This window comes from Triticum dicoccoides, chromosome 5A (genome assembly GCF_002162155.2).
Source record: "Triticum dicoccoides isolate Atlit2015 ecotype Zavitan chromosome 5A, WEW_v2.0, whole genome shotgun sequence".
Classification (NCBI taxonomy): domain Eukaryota; kingdom Viridiplantae; phylum Streptophyta; class Magnoliopsida; order Poales; family Poaceae; genus Triticum; species Triticum dicoccoides.
The window spans coordinates 639,171,504-639,178,585 of record NC_041388.1 but is presented as its reverse complement, the minus strand read 5'-3'; positions in this window follow the sequence as shown (position 1 = coordinate 639,178,585).

Sequence of the window (7,082 nt, the reverse complement as noted above, 5' to 3'; positions counted from 1 at the left end):
AAGGACACGACTCGTTGTGCTTCCTCGACGCATACTCTGGTTACCACCAAATTAAGATGGCGGAGTCCGATCAAGCCGCAACGGCATTTATCACTCCATACGGCCCCTTCTATTTTAACACAATGCCCTTCGGGCTCAAAAACGCCGGCGCAACGTATCAATGCATGATTCAGACATGTCTGGAAAAGCAGATCGACAAAATAGTGGAGGCATACGTAGATGATGTGTGATACGTCTCCAACGTATCTATAATTTTTGATTGCTCCATGCTATATTATCTACTGTTTTGGACTATATTGGGCTTAATTTTCCACTTTTATACTACTAGCACATATGTCCGTGCGTTGCAACAGGAGGAAAAATAGTGTGCACTTAATGTAGTGAGAATTATACGTGTAAGAAAAACCATGTGTGCATCTCAAGAAGGAACATTTTGGTTATGGGTTTAGCCGCATGTGAAGTAATCAATCCGCTATTTTTTCATTCATTGATCGAGTGGATTTAGAAGTTTTATTAGGTCGTCGCACGCCAGAGAAGGTCCGTGAATTATTCAATCTATTTTTCCATTCATTCGAGGGGATTTTAAGGCATGAAGTTCAATAATATGGAAATGAAGCGGGTCTTCTCTTTTTCATGTACAAGACACCGATGTGTACAACCGGAGTTAATTGTACTCCACTATTTTGCATTCCATGGTCGAGGGGATTTAAGGCTAAAGTTCTATAATGTGGGAGGCCGCCGGGTCTTTTCTTTTTCATGCATCTTGCTCACGTAGTCGGGTCTTCTCTTCTCTTTGCCTCGAGTAGGAATCCTTGAGAAATCTAGGGCCCTTTTGTGGACAGTTCAGCTAGCAATTCATCCGTCTAGCTCACGTACTAAATTTAAGTCCCTTTTTTAGAAAGCTCACATACGAATCTATCCATGCTTCATTCGATTCATCTATCCTTCATTCAGTTCACTACATATAGTTTCGTACATATAGTTTGTATGTAAACGGCCAATATGGTACTATTGAACATATTTTATTTTCCTTATTTCCTAGGTAGCTGGGCTAGCTAAATTGTGTGGGATGTGAAATTCTCAGACATCAAATTGACCTGTGTTTGTAAGGCGTGAGTACAAATCCATAAAGAAAGATGAGTTGAAGGATCGTACTCACGATCTCAAACACCTGACACAGTGCTATCATTGACTCGAATAAACATGTCCTACTAACCAATGGCCAACGTAAATATTTAAGAACATACCGCAACGTCAGATTTGAAACATTCTATGATTACTTTTTTTAATTCTTATTAAAAATTATTATTATTATTATGAATTGCTGCATATTCTTGGAAACATGAACAAATTTTGAAATCCCAAACAATTTTCAAAACTGCAATTTGTTTTTTGGAAGTTTCATACATTTTCAGAAATATAGAAACAAAATTCGAAATGGGAACAGTTTCTAAAATTCACAAACATTTTCCAAAAACACGAACCTTTTATAAGAACACAAGCATTTTTTGAATTTTTGAACAATTTTCAAAAATGGGAACATGTTTACCTTTCATATTTTTTATAGAAAATGTGTAATTTTTAACGTGAACATTATTTGAATTTGTGAGCATTCCTCTAAAGCTAGGATATTTTTCAAATTTGGAGCATTTTTTAAAACGTAATTTTTTTAAGAGTCTTGAACAATTTTTGAAAATACATTTTTTTGAAAAAATGGGAACATTATACTTTTCCAGCTAGCTCACATGCCCATACAACCATCTTTCATTCGGCATAATAGATACATACTTCATACATCTTATAAATACATGTAGTTTCACACACGTTTATAAATTGGTACGACTGTATGTAGAGAGCAATACATGGCTATTCAAAATATTTTTATGTTTAATTCATGAACATTTCACTACAATAAGATTTTTTTTGAATTTGGAACATTTTTTAATGTTTTCTTTTCAAAATCTCAAACAATTCTGTAAAATAGAAACATTTTTTCCGTTTTCCATAAATTTCAAAATGACAATTTTTTTAATATCTGAACATTTTTAAAATGGGAATAAAATTTTGGAATTCTGAACATTCTTCAAAATTTTGAAAGAAATTGAAATTCTAAACATTTCACAAATATTTGATCAAAAAGAAAAAGTAAACAAAAATTAAAATTAAAATTCAAAAGGGAAAAAGAAAGAGTAAATAAAAAGAGAAAGGAACATAAAATGTTAAATATAAAATGAACACAAAAATATGAAAATGGGCCGGCCCAGTCCAGGGCTATCTGTATGAAATTCTGACTATCTGTCGCTTCGTACGGCAAATAGGAGTTTCCCAGCTGCGTGGGCAGGGAAATAAGTGGGCTAGCTTTACTGGGCTTTAGCGCGTGGCCCATGTACGAAATTCTGGATAAACTGTATTTCTTTTTCTAGCACATGGATGCACAAAAAATTAGTACCACCTCGGATAGTAAAGAAATCTATTCTTTGGCGAACGGATGAAAATTTTGGAGAAACGCACCTTGCTTTATTAGTAGGTATAGATTTTTGGAACTAACCTATTAACCGGATGCCCAGCTTAGAATTTCTGTTTTTGCCTATTTCAGTGTTTTGAAGAAACGGAATATCAAACGGAGTCCAAAAGGAATAAACCTTTCTGGAATGTGATTTTCTTCCCGAATATGACCCAGGAGACTTGGACCCTACGCCAAGGAAGCTTCGAGGGGGGCACGAGGTAGGGGGCGCGCCCTATACCCCCAGGTGCGCCCCCACCCTCGTGGGCCCACCGAAGCTCCACCGACGTACTTCTTCCTCATATATATACCTACGTACCCCCAAACGAACAGATATGGAGCCAAAAACCTAATTCCACCGCCGCAACTTTTTGTATCCACGAGATCCCATCTTGGGGCCTGTTCCGGAGCTCCGCCGGAGAGGGCCGTCATCACGGATGGCTTCTACATCATCATAGCTTCTCCGATGAGGTGGGAGTAGTTTACCTCAGACCTTCGAGTCCATAGTTATTAGCTAGATGGCTTCTTCTCTCTTTTTGGATCTCAATACAAAGTTCTCACCCTCTCTCGTGGAGATCTATTCGATGTAATCGTCTTGTTTTTGCGGTGTGTTTGTTGAGACTGATGAATTGTGGGTTTATGATGAAGTCTATCTATGAATAATATTTGAATCTTCTCTGAATTCTTTTATGTATGATTGGTTATCTTTGCAAGTCTCTTCGAATATACGTTTGGTTTGGCCAACTAGATTGGTAGTTCTTGCCATGGGAGAAGTGCTTAGCTTTGGGTTCGATCTTGCGGTGTCCTTTCCCAGTGACAGAAGGGGCAGCAAAGCACATATTGCATCATTTCCATCGAGGATAACAAGATGGGGTTTATTTCATATTGCATGAATTTATCTCTCTACATCATGTCATCTTGCTTAAAGCTTTACTCTGTTTTTAACTTAATACTCTAGATGCATGCTGGATAGCGGTCGATGAGTGGAGTAATAGTAGTAGATGCAGAATCGTTTCGGTCTACTTGTCACGGACGTGATGCCTATATACATGATCATGCCTAGATATTCTCATAACTATGCTCAAGTCTGTCAATTGCTCAACAGTAATTTGTTCACCCACCCTAGAATACTTATGCTCTTGAGAGAAGCCACTAGTGAAACCTATGGCCCCCGGGTCTATTCTCATCATATCAATATCCATCACTTTAATCTTGCTTTGCTTTTTTTACTTTGCCTTTTACTTTTTACTTTGCATCTCTATACCAAAAATACCAAAAATATTATATCTATCAGATCTCACTCTCGTAAGTGACCGTGAAGGGATTGACAACCCATAATCGCGTTGGTTGCGAGTAGCTATCGTTTTGTGTAGGTACGAGGGACTTGAGAGTGGCCTCCTACTGGATTGATCGCCATGCTTATTGTTGAACTTGAAAGGCAATTTATGCATATGCACCCATCTATACAAAGAGTTTTCCTAGAATTTTCTAATATCGAGCATTCTTCTGTTAAGCGTGCCGCTACTATCTTTTTGGCTCATGAATTCAGATTTATAATAAAAGAAGCCAAAGAAATCTTTGCGCACTATAGGGTGGACGCTGGTCGTCCTCCCATAGAATCTATCCTCTTCGATCAAGAAGAAATTATGCGCTTTCAATCTCTTGACTATGTTGCTTTTAATGAACACCTTAGAAAAAAGGTGCCAATCAATATTTTAATTGATAGAATCTCTTAACTTAATGATGATTTGGCTCTTCATAATAATGATCTAGAATGCTCTCTTGAGTTTAAGGTTCTGTCAAAAGAATGCTTATAATGATGAATTGGTTGTACAATACGAAGGGCCAAAAGAGGAACCTATACCTCCTAAAATTGATCTTGGGGACTTCTATCCTATTAAATTTATCCCTTTTGATTTCTTTTTCTTGACTCAAATAAAACTTGCTGCCGAACATAGATAATATGAAATAAGTTTCACCGATCTATCTTATTACTACGGCACAACCTAGATCTATCCTTGCTTTTATGCCTAGCTAGGGGCGTTAAACGATAGCGCTTGTTGGGAGGCAACCCAATTTTATTTTTATTCCTTGGTTTTTGCTCCTGTTTAGTAATAAATAATTTATTTAGCCTCTGTTTTGGTTGTATTTTTTGTGTTAGTTAGTGTTTGTGCCAAGTGAAACCGTTGGGAAGACTTGGGGAAAGTCTTGTTGAACATGTTGTAAAAAACAGAAACTTTAGCGCTCATGAGAACTGCTATCATTTTTATTTGGAAAGTGCTATTTAGTTAATTCTTTTTGCAGATGATTAATATATAAATTAATCACGTCCAGAAGTTTATTTTAGAATTTTTGGGGTTCCAGAAGTTTGCGTTAGTTACAGATTACTACAGACTGTTCTGTTTTTGACAGATTCTGTTTTTCATGTGTTGTTTGCTTATTTTGATGAATCTATGGCTAGTAAAATAGTTTATAATCCATAGAGAAGTTGGAATACAGTAGGTTTAACACCAATATAAATAAAGAATGAGTTCATTACAGTACTTTGAAGTGGTCTTTTGTTTTCTTTCTCTAACGGAGCTCACAAGATTTCTATTTGAGTTTTGTGTTGTGAACTTTTCAAGTTTTGGGTGAATTCTTTTGATGGATTATGGAACAAGGAGTGGCAAGAGCCTAAGCTTGGGGATGCCCATGGCACCCCCAAGATAATACAAGGACACCAAAAAGTCGAAGCTTGGGGATGCCCCGGAAGGCATCCCCTCTTTCATCCACTTCCATCGGTAATTTACTTGGAGCTATATTTTTATTCACCAACATGATATGTGTTTTGCTTGGAGCGTCTTGTATTATTTGTGTCTTTGTGTTTTAGTATGCCACAATCATCCTTTCTGTACACACCTTTTGAGAGATCCATAAATGAATTAAAATTTGATAGAATACTCTATGTGCTTCACTTATATGTTTTTGAGCTAAGTAGTTTTATTCTATGTGCTTCACTTATATCTTTTTGAGCTAAGTAGTTTTGCTCTATGTGCTTCACTTAGATCTTTTAGAACACGGTGGTGGATTTGTTTTAAAGAAACTATTGATCTCTCATGCTTCACTTAAATTATTTTGAGAGTCTCTTAATAGCATGGTAATTTGCTTAATAATAACATGCTTGGTATTCAAGATTTGTGAAACTTTCTTTTGAGTGCATTGAATACTAAGAAAAGATTGAAGCATGATAATTGTTTTGAGATATGGAGGTGATAATATTAGAGTCATGCTAGTTGAGTAGTTGTGAATTTAAAGAATAGTTGTGTTAAAGTTTGTGATTCCCGTAGCATGCACGTATGGTGAACCGTTATGTGATGAAGTCGGAGCATGATTTATTTATTGATTGTCTTCCTTATGAGTGGCGGTCGGGGACGAGCGATGGTCTTTTCCTACCAACCTATCCCACTAGGAGCATGCGTGTAATACTTTGCTTTGATAACTTCTAGATTTTTGCAATAAGTATATGAGTTCTTTATGACTAATGTTGAGTCCATGGATTATACGCACTCTCACCCTTCCACCTTTGCTAGCCTCTCTAATACCACGCACCTTTCGCCGGTATCATACACCCACCATATACCTTCCTCAAAACAGCCACCATACCTACCTATTATGGCATTTCTATAGCCATTCTGAGATATATTGCCATGCAACTCTCCACCGTTCCGTTTATTATGACACACTCCATCATTGTCATATTGCATATCCCGGTACACCGCCGGAGGCATTCATATAGAGTCATATTTTGTTCTAAGTATGAAGTTGTAATAGTTGAGTTGTAAGAAAAATAGAAGTGTGATGATCATCATTTTTAGAGCATTGTCCCAGTGAGGAAAGGATGATGGAGACTATGATTCCCCCATAAGTCGATATGAGACTCCGAACGAAAAATAAAAGAGGCCAAAGAAGCCCAAAAAGGAGAAAAAAAGAGGCCATAAAAAAGAGAAAATGCCCAAATAAAAAAATGAGAGAAAAAGAGAGAAGGGACAATGTTACTATCCTTTTACCACACTTGTGCTTCAAAGTAGCACCATGATCTTCATGATAGAGAGTCTCTCGTTATGTCACTTTCATATACTAGTGGGAATTTTACATTATAGAACTTGGCTTGTATATTCCAATGATGGGCTTCCTCAAAATGCCCTAGGTCTTCGTGAGCAAGCAAGTTAGATGCACACCCACTTAGTTTCTTTTTGATGAGCTTTCATATACTTATAGCTCTAGTGCATCCGTTGCATGGCAATCCCTACTCACTCACATTGATATCTACCGATGGGCATCTCCATAGCCCATTGATACGCCTAGTTGATGTGAGACTATCTTCCCCTCTTTTTGTCTTCTCCACAACCACCATTCTATTCCACCTATAGTGTTATATCCATGGCTCACGCTCATGTATTGCGTGAAGATTGAATTTTTTTTGAAAAAGTTAGACTATGAAACAATTTCTTGGCTTGTCATCGCGGTTGTGCATGATTTAAATACTTTGTGTGGTGAAGATAGAGCATAGCCAGACTATATGATTTTGTAGGGATAACTT